Source organism: Spermophilus citellus (assembly GCF_964194105.1).
Source record: "Spermophilus citellus genome assembly, chromosome: 13".
Classification (NCBI taxonomy): Eukaryota; Metazoa; Chordata; class Mammalia; order Rodentia; family Sciuridae; genus Spermophilus; species Spermophilus citellus.
In genome coordinates this window covers 53,271,100-53,285,975 of record NC_138193.1, presented here as the reverse complement: position 1 = coordinate 53,285,975, position 14,876 = coordinate 53,271,100, and the positions used below count along the sequence as shown (strand labels likewise).

Below are 14,876 nucleotides of genomic sequence, written 5' to 3'. Positions count from 1 at the left end.
ATGTCAGGTGAGTAAAGAAACTTTTGAAAGTTTTTCATTAGACTTTTACCTGCCTCAATTTACTAATGGAGTCAAAAGAGCTTAGAATAATAGGGGAAAGGATGGAACTAGAAATCTGGACACCTAACTTCATTGGGAATTTGACATGTACTAGGTATAGAACTGGACTAGTTTACTCTCACAAAATCTGTTTCCTGATTTGCTACATGAGGATAACAGATTGCCCATGTTCTGGTCCCTTACTTTTCTTGCATCTTGAGGGGCATGTTTTAGAGAATGAAATCAGATTTCATGGTGGTGTTGTTTCAACTGAAAGAGACAAAACCTAGGCAGGGTGGAAACCAAGAGGTTTCCTCTGTAACACTTTCCCTTCACAAAGATTTCTACTTCAGTATTTCAAATTTAGTGCTGTTCATAAAAGGGACATTCACATATTTGAGAGTTTTCTATTTAAACTAGGTGAAAAGAGAAATAGGGAGAGAGGAGCAGGAGGACAGGGCTGTAAGGAGGCAGATGTTCTTGGGGAAGCAAGTTTGTGACTGTTTAAGCACAAGGCAACAGGAACTCGGTGGACGAAGAAAATATAAAAATAAAGGAGAAGAAAATGTTAGAATAATAGAGATGAAGAGAATGATGTTCTTGAGAAAAAAAGAGGTTGGTTGGGATGGATGTGAGAGAAAAGCAAAGATTTTATTGAAACCAACAGACAGCATAGAGTGACTCTTCCCAGAGGCTGGTTTAGAGAATGTTTAGATTAACAGACCAGCAAGTAAACTAAGACTTGAATTAGGGTATCACTGGGGTAAGCAGGTTATCAGAAAAGTCACACTTGGCTGTTACAGTTTTCCTATGATCTCTTTCAACACAGATGATGTTGACAGTTTGAACATGAACATGTTAGAAATATGTTTTAGAAATGATTCTTCCTCCAAACAAGCCAAAGAAAGTGGTTCTAGACAGAGCTGGGGAAATGGCAAACCATGTCCTATTTTGTTCTGGTTTTTAAACTACAGGGATTTCTAAAAAATGTTTTGTCCAAACCTGCATCAGAAGGACACAATCCTTTGTGTGATATAAGCTGTCAAGGTGAAGCTGTTTTCCATATTTACAACAGTTTTTTTTTCTAAAAAAGACAATATACAAATAGTCATTGATGATTTCTAAATCTAAGAACCTAAAGAAAGAACTATATAAGAATAAAAATTCAAGCTCACATCTCTAATTCCGAGTTTATTTAAATAGTTATGTGAAGATTTTTTGTTTTGTCTACATTTCAAATGATTTTTTGGGGCTGGGGTGTAGGGTAGCTCAAACATTTTTGTATTAATATAAAAGGGAGAAAAAAATGTCAGAAAAAAAGACAAAAATTGTTTTAAATTTGTTATTTTATTATACTGTGATTGTTTTCTCAGACTTTAGGGACAAGACTTTTCTCTAAATGTGACAATAAACTAGGCTTCTATGATTTTGTTAAAGCATTTTTTCTGTTTTTTTTTAATAACCAAAAGGATTATCAGAAAATGTGTTTATATCAATTGAAATATCTACCTAGTGGAATTAATATCTTTCATTTGTTGTTGGTAATCCTTAGAGGAAGAGAAACAAGAACAATAATGACTTTACACTTATTGTTTTTTTCTCTAGTACGTACAAAATTTCTTTCGTTCTTCCTTCTGTCCTACTTCCCTTCTTCGTTCCCTCACTCCCTCCATTTCTCTCTCCTTCCCTCCCTGCCTTGCTCCTTTTATGCCTTCCTTCCTTCCTCTCATTCATTCTTTCTTTCTTCTTTCCTTCTCTTCTTTCCAGTTCTGAGGATTGAACACAGGGTCTCATGCATGCTAGGCAAGCATGTTACACAAGCTATATCTCCAGGATATTTTATTTCTTTTCTCAGATAGGATCTTGCTCAATTGCCCAGAGTGGCTTTGAATTCCTGGTTTCCTGCAATCCCACTGCCTCAGGCTCCCGAGTGCAGGGACCAGAGGCCCACCACACCATGCCCAGATTCATCCTGGGTTTTGGCTTTAGTTTTCGCTTCTTCACATGGCTACCCATCTGTTCACTTTACTTAAATTTGTGTTCACTTTACTTCAAATTTGTGTTCACTTTACTTCAAATTACACACATTTTTAGTATAGCTTCTCTGTCTATATGTACTGCTTGAGAATGCATTCAAACTCACCTTCAATTATGAGCTTTGTTTTGATTAACAGTATTCACTAAAATCAAAGAGAAACATTCACTTTCATAATATTGTATGCATGATAACAGAACTCATTTCTTAGCAAATTTGATATACACTCACTTTTGCTCATATCCATATGTTCGTTACTATCTAGTTATTTCTTTTAGTTCTGAGCTGTTTTTGACTTTTGCTTCTATCTTTCCAGAACATACTGTAACTCCCTCCAAATGAAACTTTTTGTAATATCTATTTATCAGTTGTAGTTAAAGACAATCCTTTTATTTTATTTATTTTTACGTGGTGCTGAGGATTGAACCCAGGGCCTCGCATGTGCTACGCAAGCGCCCTAACACTGAGCCATAACCTCAGCCCTCACATGAATCTTATGAAATATGACACTTTTATTTATTGATGAATTATCACTATTGTTATTGTTATAACCACACTAAAGATGAGTAACCTGAAGCTCAGAAAGTTTCAATTTCGTTCAAGAAGCATTTCTTGAGAAACTGAATTTCAGGTAGTCATTTTCATGTAGGATCAGCAGTTAGGCTGAAAGAGGGCAAAGAATGACCCTTAAATTATCATTTGGATGGTAAAACTGAACTCCAGGAAATATCATGTGACCTGGACAAACAAAAGGAGATACTAAAGATCACTATGGTGATATCAGTACAATTTTTGATGAACAGGGAAAAACAAATTTCTGTATCTCCAGATTTCTGGTCTTTGGAACAAGAGTCCTGCCAGGGAGAAAGTTTCCATAATCTGTTGCTGATTTTGAACTAGTCAATCTCACTTCCCTGACCCTTGGTGTACTCATTTGCTAACTGGTAATGTTGGGGTTTTCTCTGAGTTCGAAAATACTTCAGTTCTAGGGCGAATTCAGGAGTCAACACTAGTGCAGGCTCAAAGGAAAGGTAGGACAGGTAGAAGGATGCTTATAGGGAACACTGTGTGAAGCAGACCACTTGGGACTTCTGTGCCCAATTTGAGAGAAAAGGCAGGTAATCAGAAGAGTACTTGCAGCCATCCTAAATGGAATGATTTGGGGTCTCTCAATGATTATTGGAATCAGGGCCCTCCTGATTAGTACAACAATAAGATGTCATTGTTCCTCGAATATTGTAAGAATCTGCCTGTCTCATCGATATTTTCACCACCCTCTTCTTCCTACAGAAAATTTCCAAAATTCTTCTTTACACAGAACTGCACATTCTCTGCAGCTCTCTCTTCCTGTGGTGACCAATGCAGCTTCCCTGACAGGAAGTGTCTGCAACCTCTCCAGAGCCTCTGCTCCAGCTGCCACTTCAGCATGGTTACTGCCCTCAACCTGTGGCACCTCCTTCCAGACACTCATGGGCAGTGCCTACCTTTATCAACACGCTAGCACAGCCATGATATCTGGGGTTACTGGCCAGAACCAGATGCCCATGGCACCTGCCCCCTATCCAAGTATTTCTGAGTGGTATAGCCCAGGAAGTGCTGAAAAGAGCTCATCTTCACTCAGGGACTTTAATCTGACTGTCACTGACCAGAATACAGCAGATTCTTCCCTATCTATGACATCCCAGTATGACAAAACTTCCGAAGCCAATGTCATGATCCCTGGGTATCCACTACTATCTGGTAGGCTCGTCCAGGTGACACTATCTCAGATTCCAAATCAAGGACATTGCCTCTCACTACCCCACCAAGAAGGAAGCCAGGTCTACTACTGTGATCATAACTCTCTGGGGACTCTGCTCTCTGGAGAACATTGGTCCTGCCTGCAATCCTATGGCTCTGTGCCATATGCAGGAAGTAGTGCCGCTGCCCCTCAACCAGAAATGGTGACAGTGCTGAAGGAAGTTCAGCCCACAAATGTCCTACCATCAGTCCCTACACCTGTGACCTACTACTCTGTGTCCACTCCAAGTAGAGAAGGAACAAATTTTCAAGGTGAGTACAAACAGCAAAAAGGGGAAGGAATAAGATTACCATTCGAAAGGAGGGTCCAGTTTTCAGCTGGTAACTGTGGGTCCACACATCCCTAGAATTCAAGTGCTGAGATTTTAACCACAATCTTGTTCAGCAGTCCCCATTTTCAGACTCTGTAAGAGAAGCATGCAGCACAGCATAATGGCCACCAATGCATTTAAGAGACCTCTAGGAGCACATGGAAGGAAGCGGCTGTTCACTATTTTTGCACTCAGTCCAGCTACACATCCACACTATAAATATATTTCCCTAATTTTACTTTGGTTTAGAAAAATACATCAACACATATCAGGGGGTGACACTTTAATTGTTCCTTAATTGACTGCAGGATTTAACCTCTGTATGTAGAGTTGCTGTCCAAAGCAGGAGTCCAAAACCCCCGACCATTCACATTGATTTCATGAGCAACAGCTCCACCTTCTCCTAGTTCATGGTGTTAAGTGTTCTTACATTCTGGGGAGAGTGGAGAGAATTGAGGGGCCCCTATATGAGAACGAGAGACTTCATGAAAGAGTTTTTCTGTGTTTCCCACAGAGGAGACAAGTGCTCTACCGGAAACCCATGCTGCCATGGTGATGAACCAGCCCAAAAGTAAGACTTCAAGGGATCACCTGTAACTAATACGCAACTCTTAACAGATATCTGTCAGTGGTCCTTAAAAAGAGCTAATGGAAATGCTTTCTCCAAAGTAGGTGGTTTCCCTGAATAGTGTGTCGCTGGGAAGGGGAGCATCCTACTTACCATCGTCCTTGATTCCTTTGCAGGGATGGAAACTTCCCTAGGGATGGAGGCTTCCTTGGGACTGCAACCTCCAAGTCAGACATTTTGTCTGCCACAGCCTCCAGAATTCTCATACATCTGCAAAAACAGAAAAAGCCAAATACTTGAGAAAAACTCACAAACTGAACTTGGGGACATTTCCACAATAACTCCAGTCCAAAGATCTACTGATTTCTTGGCATTGCCTCCAAATCAAAGCCAGGAGCAAACAGAGATTAAGAATTTGTGTGAGATTAACACCATGCTCTCAGAGCCACTGGATGCCTACCAAATTGCCATGGAGAAACAGGATCCTCCACTACTCCCTTTAGACATCCCTGAAATCCACCAGCTTCTGGCCTCCATTGGTCCTCTGGACCAAGAGGAGAAGCCACATTCTGAAAATATCCTTCTAGAAAGGAACAAAAAACATAAAGCCTCAGAGTCTCCTCATGGAACTCCTCAGGCCAAAATGCAGCTAAGGGACCTGGAATGTGCATTAGGAGGAGAAGCTGCTCCCAGGGATGCAGACAGCAGTAGGGCCAATGTGCACACAGCCAAGCACCCTAACAGCAGAGCTCAGGAAGCTGCAGCCAGCAGGAACAGCAAGGCTAAGGGCCATGGGCAGGAAAAGACCAAGAGAACCAGAGAAAACAACTCCAAGAAAGCCGAGGAGAGGAAGCAGCCAGGCAACAAAGTCAAGGCACAAGAGAAGCCAACTGTGCCCAAACTAAAGCGGAAGAGGAACCAACCTGAGCTTTGCCAAGAGTCCTTTAAAAAACCTCGGAGCTCTCTCAGCATGCACATGTTGGAGTCGGTGCAGGTTTTCCACGCACTGGGGAAGAAGAATGATAAGAAAACTGGGCTCTCTTCCTTCCGGGCCCCGGGAAACTCAGGCAGTACCCAAGACCCCCGTCCATGCCCAGCTATGAAACCATGGCTGGTGGTTAAGGGTCCTGAGAAATCACAAGTCAAAGCCCAGAATCCAGATATCAGTGCTGAAGGAGAGGGTCCCCCTCCATTAATTTATGAGCCTCCACCACCTGGGAAGGTTAAATTGGTACCTTTGCCTTTTCTGACGCAGGAGAAACCTCCACCTCGACCAGTAATCAATAGGAGGCCACAGTCTCTGGCCTCACAGAGACCTACTGGGGCTTACCCTGCCCAGCCTGGCCCTGCTAGCTCAGCTCAACCCATGGCAGTCAACACATCCCAAACACCTACTGCCAACCCATCTTGGATGCGTCCTGCCAAGCCAGCTCAGCCCGTTTCGACTCATGCCATTCAGTCAGGTGTGAGCGCTTCTAAACAGCCTACTGTCCCTTGCTCTGCTGCTTCTGGGCCTGCACCCTACAAAACATCATCTTGTACTTCTCTTCATTGGCAACCCGTTCCCAGGGTTGGGACCAAGCCCCAGTCACAACCACCCAAGCCTCAAAACCAATATCTCCTCCAAGACTTTGCCTTACAACCAATTCCATGGAGGAAACCCAATGTTCCTGGGCAAGTACTATCAACTCCCATCACCAAACAGCAGAGGCCAGAGCGGGAAGCCATGAAGAAGAAGGCTCAACAAGAGCGTGAGAATGCTGCCAAGTACACTGCAATGGGGAGAGTGCAGTGTTTCATTGAGAGGGAAAGAGAGATGGAGATCTCTCGCTACTATGGCTACATAATGTAAGAGCTGCAAAGATCAGTGGTGCAACTTAGGGACCAAATAGTTTTCCACATGTATATAGATAGAGTGATACACATTTATTTATTCTCAGATGCTTTCAAAGTTTAATAAAATTACATAGAGAAATGTAATATAATTCACTAATATATAATAAAGAGGCCTTTGGGGACCACATGGGTTCCAAATAGTGTTCTCATATACACATAGATAGATAGATGAAAATTTATTCATATTTGAAAAGGTAATATAGTTTAATAAAGAAATGCTATAGTATTGATTAGAGGGTAAGTAATAAAGAGGCTTTATATTGCCATTTGAATACCAAATAGTTTTGCACATTTATATACAGAGAGGTACATAGATACAAACGTGTTCACTTATATATTTTTAAGACTTAATACAGTTGAATAAAGAAATGTAAAAGTATTGTTTGAGAGATCAGTAATAAAGATGCTTTCTGGTATTGCCTGGGCATCACATAGTTTTCCACAAGTGTAGATACAAATTTTATAAATATGTAGATACAAAGATACAAATGAATTCATTCTAATATATTTTTAAAGTTTAGTCAAATTGAATGAAGAAATTCCATAGAATTGGTTAATAGATAATAAAGAGGCCTTGTGTTAGCACTTGGCTATCAAACATTTGTCCTCATAGACCTATGAATATGTACTCATTCCAATATACTTTTAAAACTTAATAATAGAAAATAAACAGGAATTTTGAGTTTGAATGGCTGTTAAGTGTGGGAATCTGACAGCCCTATTGGCTACCTCATACTTTTAAACTGACAGTTTTGTGACATCATTCTCTCACCAAACCTACTACCATCTGCTAGAAGCTTAGGCTGGCCATACAATTAGTTGTAAACAAATTTGGATCATCGCAAGTGACCAATGACCAGTAACCAATCATCAGAATAGCCAGTGGCCAGTAAACAGTGTCCAGTGAACTCCGTATTGGAAAACATACATTCTCTAGCCTCAGCCACCCTCACAACCTCTGGGGTGGTCTCCTCATCCTTTGTATTGCAATTGATGTGACCGCTTCTCTGACCTTGACATGTAAGGAAAGAATCTTTTTAAAGCATTTCATTACACTTTTACCTGCCTAAATTTAGTAACGGAGTGAAAAGAACTTAGAATAATAGAAGAAAGAATGGAACTAGAAATCTGGACACCTAATTTCACTTTTGACTTTGACATGTACTAGGTATGGGACTGGACCATCTTTAAATCTCTCACAACATCTGTTTTCTTCTACAGAAGGATAATAGACTACCCATGCTCTCATCCCTTTGTTTCCTAATATTGACTCTTGAGGGACATGTTTATAGAGAATGAAGTGAGCTTTCATGGTTGTGTTTGTTTCAACTGAAAGAGACAAATCCTAGGCAGGGTGGAAACCAAGAGGTTTCCTGAAAAAGTCTCCCTCCACCAAGATTTCCACTTCAGTATTTCAAATTTAGTGCTGTTCATAAAAGGGACATTCACATATTTGAAAGTTTTCTGTTTACACTAGGTGAAAAGAGAAATATGGAGAGGGGAGCAGGAGGACAGGGATGTAAGGAGGCAGATGTTCTTGGGGAAGCAAGTTTGTGATTGTTTAAGCACAAGGCAACAGGAACTCGGTGGAGGAAGAAAATATAAAAATAAGGGAGAAGAAAATGTCAGAATAAAAGAGACGAAGAGCATGATGTTCTCAAGATAAAGGAAGTTGGTTGGGATGGATGTGGAAGAAAAGCAAAGATTTATTTAAACCAACAGACAGCATAGAGTGAATCTTCATAGAGGCTGGTTTAGAGAATGTTTAGATTAATGGACTAGCAAGGGGCTGGGGATGTGGCTCAAGCGGTAGCGCGCTCGCCTGGCATGCGTGCGGCCCGGGTTAGATCCTCAGCACCACATACCAACAAAGATGTTGTGTCCGCCGAGAACTGAAAAATAAATATTAAAAATTCTCTCTCTCTCTCTCTCTCTCTCCCTCCTCTCTCACTCTCTCTTTAAAAAAAAATAAAAAAATAAAGCTGAGTAATAAAAAAAAAAATGGACTAGCAAGGAAACTAAGACTTGAATTAGGGTATCACTGGGATAAGCAGTTTATCAGAAAAGTCACACTTGGCTGTTACAGTTTTTCTATGACCTTTTTGAATACCGATCATGTTGACAGTTTGAAAATGAACATTTTAGAAGTATGTTTTAGAAATGATTATTCATACAAACATGTCATAAAAGTGGGTATAGACAGGGCTGGGGCAACTGCATTCTCCATGTCCTACTTTACTCTGATTTCTGGGCTACATGGATTTTGAAAAACTGATGTTCCCTAACATGCATCAGAAGGACGAATTCCTTTGTATGACAGGTAGTTTTCCAAGAGTTCACTCTCTAAAAGAATACCTATAAAGAGACAATAATGGTTTTTAAACCTAAAAACCAAAAGAGGGACAAAAATTCAACTTCCACATCTCGAATTCCACATTTATCTAAAATAATTTTATGAAGTCTTTTTGGGTTTTCTTTCTCTTAAAATATGTATTTTTAGTTGCAGTTGGACACAATTCCTTTATCTATATGTGGAGCTGAGGCATGAACCCAGTGCCTCACATGTGCTAGGCGAGCTCTCTAACACTGAGCCCCAGCCCCAGCCCCTCTAATTGGTTGTTCTATATGGGCTGAGGATGTAGATCAGTGGCGGAGTGCATGCTTAGCATGTGGGAAGCCCTGGGTTCACTTCCCAGCACCAGTAACCATAAAAAAATTAGATTTAAATGTATTATGATATTCTAGTGGTGATGTGTCTTTTTCAGACTTTAGAGTCAACATATTCCTGTTAAACATGATTATAAACTAGATTTTGAGGACAAATGTAAATTTCATGACCATATTCAAGCATTTTTCCTGTTTTTTTTAACTGAAATGTTTATCAAAAAAATGTTTTTTATATTAATTGAAATATCTTCAAGTAAAATTCATATCATTAACTTAGTGTGGGTAATATTTAGAGGAATATGAAAAAGCACAGTGATGAAATTAATTTACACTTCTTATTTCATTCTCTACTTGGCCAAAATACCCTTCCTTCCTTCCTTCCTTCCTTCCTTCCTTCCTTCCTTCCTTCCTTCCTTCCTTCCTTCCTTCTTTCCTTCCTATCTTTCTCTCATTCCTTTCTTTCTTCTTTCCAGTGCTGGGAAATGAATGCAGAAATTGAAATGCAGGGTCTCATTCATGCTAGGCAGGCATGCTACCACAATCTACATCCCCAGCACATTTTGTTGAGGTCCTCATATAAGATCTTGCTATATTGCCCATGGTGGTTTTGAATTCCTGGGCTCCAACAACCCCGCAGCCTCAGCCTCCTGAATGCTGGGACCACAGGCCCACCCCACCATTCATAGTGGGCTTTTGCTTTAGTTTTTGCTTTATTGCATGTGATGGGAAAGAGAATGGTTTGAATTTTGCTTTTTTGCGGTACCAGGGAATGAATCTAGGGACACTTTACTACTGAGCTACATCCCCAGCACTCCCCCTTTTTTATTGACACAATATAATTATTTATTCATTTTTATGTAGTACTGAGGATTGAACCCAGTGCATCACATGTAGGAGACAAGAGCTCTACCACAGAGCTGCAGCCCCAGCCCTTCTAAAATTTTATTTTGATACAGTGTCTCAATAAATGGCCAAGGCCTTCTTCAAACTTGCAATCCTCCTGCCTCAGGCTCCTGAGTAGCTGAGATTACAGGTATGTGCCACTGCAGCTGGCTTCATAACACTGTTTTTGAAATAGGTAGCTACATACATTGTGGCTACCTATATGTTCACTTTTACTTAATTTTGCTGCTTATATTGGCTGATAGAGTTTCTCTGCCTATATGTACTGCATAGAAATTCATTTAAAATCATCTTCAACGGTGGGCAGTGTTTTGGTTAAGAGTATTCAGGAAAATAGACTAGAAACATTCACTTTCATAATATTTTATGCATGATAACAGGTCCTCATTTGCTAGTAAATTTGCTACATTTCCAAGTTTTCATCAGTATCTATGCGTTATTTTTAGTTATATGATGTTTTTCATTTTTGCCTTTCTGTCTTTCCAGAACATGCTACATATTCCTTTATATGAAACTTAAGTAATATAAGATTTTGATTCATGGATGAATTATCACTCTTAGTGTTATTGTAATCACCCTCCAGATAAGTAACCTGAAGCTCATAGAGTTTAAATAACATTTTTCTCCCAGAAAGCATTTTTTGAGAAACTTACTCTCAGGTAGTCATTTTGAAGTAGGATCAAAAGCCAGGCTTAAACAGGGTAAAGAAAGACCCATTAAATATACCATCTGAATGGTACAAGTAAACTCTAGAAAATGGCAGATGAGCTGCACAAGCAAAATGAGACGCGAAAGATAACAGTGGTGATACCAGGACTGTTTTCTATGAAGAGGGAAAAATAAAATTCTATTTCCCTGTCTTGTGCTCTTTGTCTAGAGCACAGAGTCCAGACAAGGGAGTAATTTTCTATGACCTGGTACTGATACTGAACAAATCAATCTTACTTATCTGAGCCTCCGTTTTCCTCACTTACAAACTTTTAATGTTAAGTGTACTCAAAGTCCTAAAATGCTTCAGCTTTAGGGCATGTTCATAAGTTAATACTATGGCCCACTCAAAGGAAAGAGAGGGCAGAGAGAAGGATGCTTTTAGGGAACAATGAGTGAAGCAGATCACTTGGGTCTACTGTGCCCAATTGGACAGAAAAGACACCTGATCACAAGAGTACCAAACTGCTCCCACACTTGCAGCCATATTAAATGGTTTGATTTGGGGTATCTCAATGATTTCTGGTATTGGAGGCTTCCTGACTGCCACAACCTTAGGATGATATTCGTCCAGAGATATCATAAGAATCTCTCAGTCTCATCACATTTTCACCACTCTCTTTCTTCCTACAGAAAATTTCCAAAATTCTTCTTTACATGGAACTGCACATTCTCTGCAGCTCTCTCTTCCTGTGATGACCAATGCAGCTTCCCTGATACGAAGTGTCTGCAACCTCTCCAGAGCCTCTGCTCCAGCTGCCACTTCAGCATGGTTACTGCCCTCAACCTGTGGCACCTCCTTCCAGCCACTCACGGGCAGTGCCTACCTTTATCAACATTCTAGTACAGCCAAGGTGTCTGGGATTACTAGCCAGAAACAGATCACCACGGCACCGGCCTCCTATCCAAGTGTTTCTGAGTGGTATACCCCAGGATGTGCTGAAAAGAGCTCCTCTTCACTCAGGGACTTTAATCTGATTCTCACTGACCAGGACATAGCAGGTTCCTCCATGACTATGGCATCCCAATATGAAAAAACTTCTGAAACCAATGTCATGGTTTCTGTGTGTCCATGACTATATGCCAGGCTTGTTCAGAAGACACCATCTCAGATTCCAAATCAGGGACATACCCTCTCACTTTCCTACGAAGAAGGAAGCCAGGTCTACTACTATGATCAAAACACTCTGGGGAATCTGCTCTCTGGAGAACACGGTCCCTGTCTGCAATCCTATGGCTCTGTGCCATATGCAGGAAGTAGTGCCACTGCCCCTCAACCAGAAAGGGTGACAGTGCTGCAGAAGGTTCAGCCCACAAATGCTCTACGATCAGTCTCTAACCCTGGGATCTACTGCTCGGTATTCGCTCAACCTATTACAGAAAATATTTTTCAAGGTGAGTACAATCAGCAAGAAGGGGAAGGGTCAGATTAGCACTCAATTGAGGGTCCAGATTGCAACTGGTAGCTGTGGGTCCACAGACCTGTAGTATTTAAGTCCTGAAACTTTAACCACCATCCTTGTTTAGCACTCCATATTTTCAGACTCTGTAAGAGAAGAATGCAGGACACCATAATGGCCACCCAGGATGCACTTAAGAGACCTCCAGGACACTGAAGGAGGCTACTTGTCACAATTTTTGCGGATCATGTCACAATTTTTGCGGATCAGTCCCCCTACACCACAACATTATAAATTTATTTCCCTGATTTTATTTGATCTCTTAGAAAGATACTGCAAAACATACAAGGGTGTGACAATATAATTTTTCCTTAATTTGCTTCAGGACTTAAACTTTGTATGCAGTGATGCTCTCCAAAGCAGGGGTCAAAAAATCTGTCCTTTCACATATATTTCATGAGCAAGAGCTCCACGCTCTCCTAGTTCATGGTGCTAAGTGTTCTTATACTCCGGGGAGAGTAGAGAGAATTAAGAGACCCCTATATGAGAAAGAGACTTCATAAAACTGTTTTTGTGCATTTCCACACAGAGCAGACAATGCTCTACCAGTGAGCCATGCTGCCATGATGATGTGTAAGCACAAAACTGTGTCATCAAGTGATCACCTGTAACTAACAGGCACCTCCTAACAGAGACTAGTCTGCAGTCCTTAAAAAAAGCTAATAGAAATGCCTTATCCACAGTCCACAGATTCCCTGATTAGTGCATTGCTGGGCAAGAGGAGCATCTTACTTACCATCATCCTTGATTCCTTTCTTTGCAGTGATGGAAACTTCCCTAGAGACGGAGGCTTCCTTGGGATTGCAATCTCCAAGTCAGACATTTTGTCTGCCACAGCCTCTGGAATTCTTGTACACCTGCAAAAACAGAAAAAGCCAAATAGTTGAGAAAAACTCACAAACTGAACTTGGGGACATTTCCATAATAACTCTAGTCCAGAGTTGTTCTGATTTCTTGGCATTGCCTCCAAATCAAAGCCAAAAACAAACAGAGATTAAGAATTTGTGTGAGAGTAAACTATGCTCTCAGAGTCACTGGATGCCTACCAGATTGCCACAGAGAACCAGGATCCTCCACTACTCCCTTTAGACATCCCTGAAATCCACCAGCTTCTGGCCTCCATTGGTCCTCTGGACCAAGAGGAGAAGCCACATTCTGAAATTATCCATCTGGGAAAGAAGAGCCTGAGTCTTGAGGACCAAGGCACACTTGAAAATGGGATTGAATCTAGCAGTGGTTTTGCAGACCTCACTGCACTGCTGGGGGATATTTACCTTCCTGAGCTTTTCAGTTCCTTGAAAGACTTTGACCAACTTGAAAGTCCCACAACAACAAAATCCAATGACACCAGAGACATCATGGTGAATCAGGGGCAGGAATTCACAAGTGTCATAAAAAGTCCTAGTGATCCAGTGAGGAACAACAAACATAAAGCCTCAGAGTGTCTTCATGGAACTCCTCAGGCCAAAATGCAGCCAAGGAACCAACAGTGCTCATAAGAAGGAGAAGTTGCTCACAGGGATGCAGACAGTAGCAGGGGCCCTTGTGCACACAGCCTAAGCACTCTATCAGCAAACCTCAGAAAGCTGCATCAAGCAGGAACAGCAAGGCTAAGGTCCATGGGCAGGAAAAGACCAAGAGGACCAGAGTAAACAACCCCAGGAAAGCCAAGGAGAGGAAGAAGCCAGGCAATAAGGTCAAGGCAGAAGAGAAGCCAACCGTGCCCAAGATGAAGTGGAAGTGGAACCAACCTGAGCTTTGCCAAGAGACCTTTAAAAAGCCTCGGAGCTGTCTCGGCATGCACATGCTGGAGTCGGTGCAGTTTTTCCAAGCACTGGGGAAGCAGAACGATAAGAAAACTGGGCTCTCTTCCTCCCAGGCCCCGGGAAACTCAGGCAGTACCCAAGACCCCCACCCATGGCTGACGGTTAACGGTCCTGAGAAAACACAAAGTTAAAGCCCAAAACCCAGATATCAGTTCTGAAGGAGAGGGTCCCTCTCCATCCATTTATGAGCCTCCACCACCTGGGAAGGTAAAATTGGTACCTTTGCCTTTTCTGACCCTGGAGAAACCTCCACCTTGACAAGTAATCAAACGGAGGCCACAGTCTCTGGCCTCAGGGAGACCCACTGGGTTTTACCCTGCCCAGGATGGCCCTGCTAGCTTAGCTCAACCTATAGCAGTCAACCAATCCCAACCAGCTACTGCCAACCCATCTTGGATGTGTCCTGCCAAACAAGCTCAGCCCGTTTTGACCCATGCCAATCAGTCTGTTTTGACTGCTTCTACCCAGCCTACTGTCCCTTAGTCTGCTCCTTCTAGGCCTGCACCCTACAAAACATCATCTTGCACCTCTCTCCAGTGGCAACCTGTTCCCACTGTTGAAACCAAGCCCAAGTCACATTTGCCCAAGTCTCAAAACCAATCTCTACTCCAAGACTTTGCCTTACAACCAATTCCATGGAGAAAACCCAATGTTACTGGGCAA

At 41.6% G+C, this 14,876-nt stretch overlaps 1 pseudogene across 1 annotated transcript; it reads left to right on the top strand.

Annotated features, from left to right (window-relative positions):
- Positions 1-14,471, top strand: LOC308632772 (uncharacterized protein C2orf78-like; annotated as a pseudogene). Its single transcript has 4 exons — positions 1-7; positions 3,365-3,828; positions 12,025-12,322; positions 13,151-14,471. The product of its transcript is annotated as an uncharacterized protein C2orf78-like (transcript).
- The last annotated feature ends 405 nt before the right edge of the window (positions 14,472-14,876 follow it).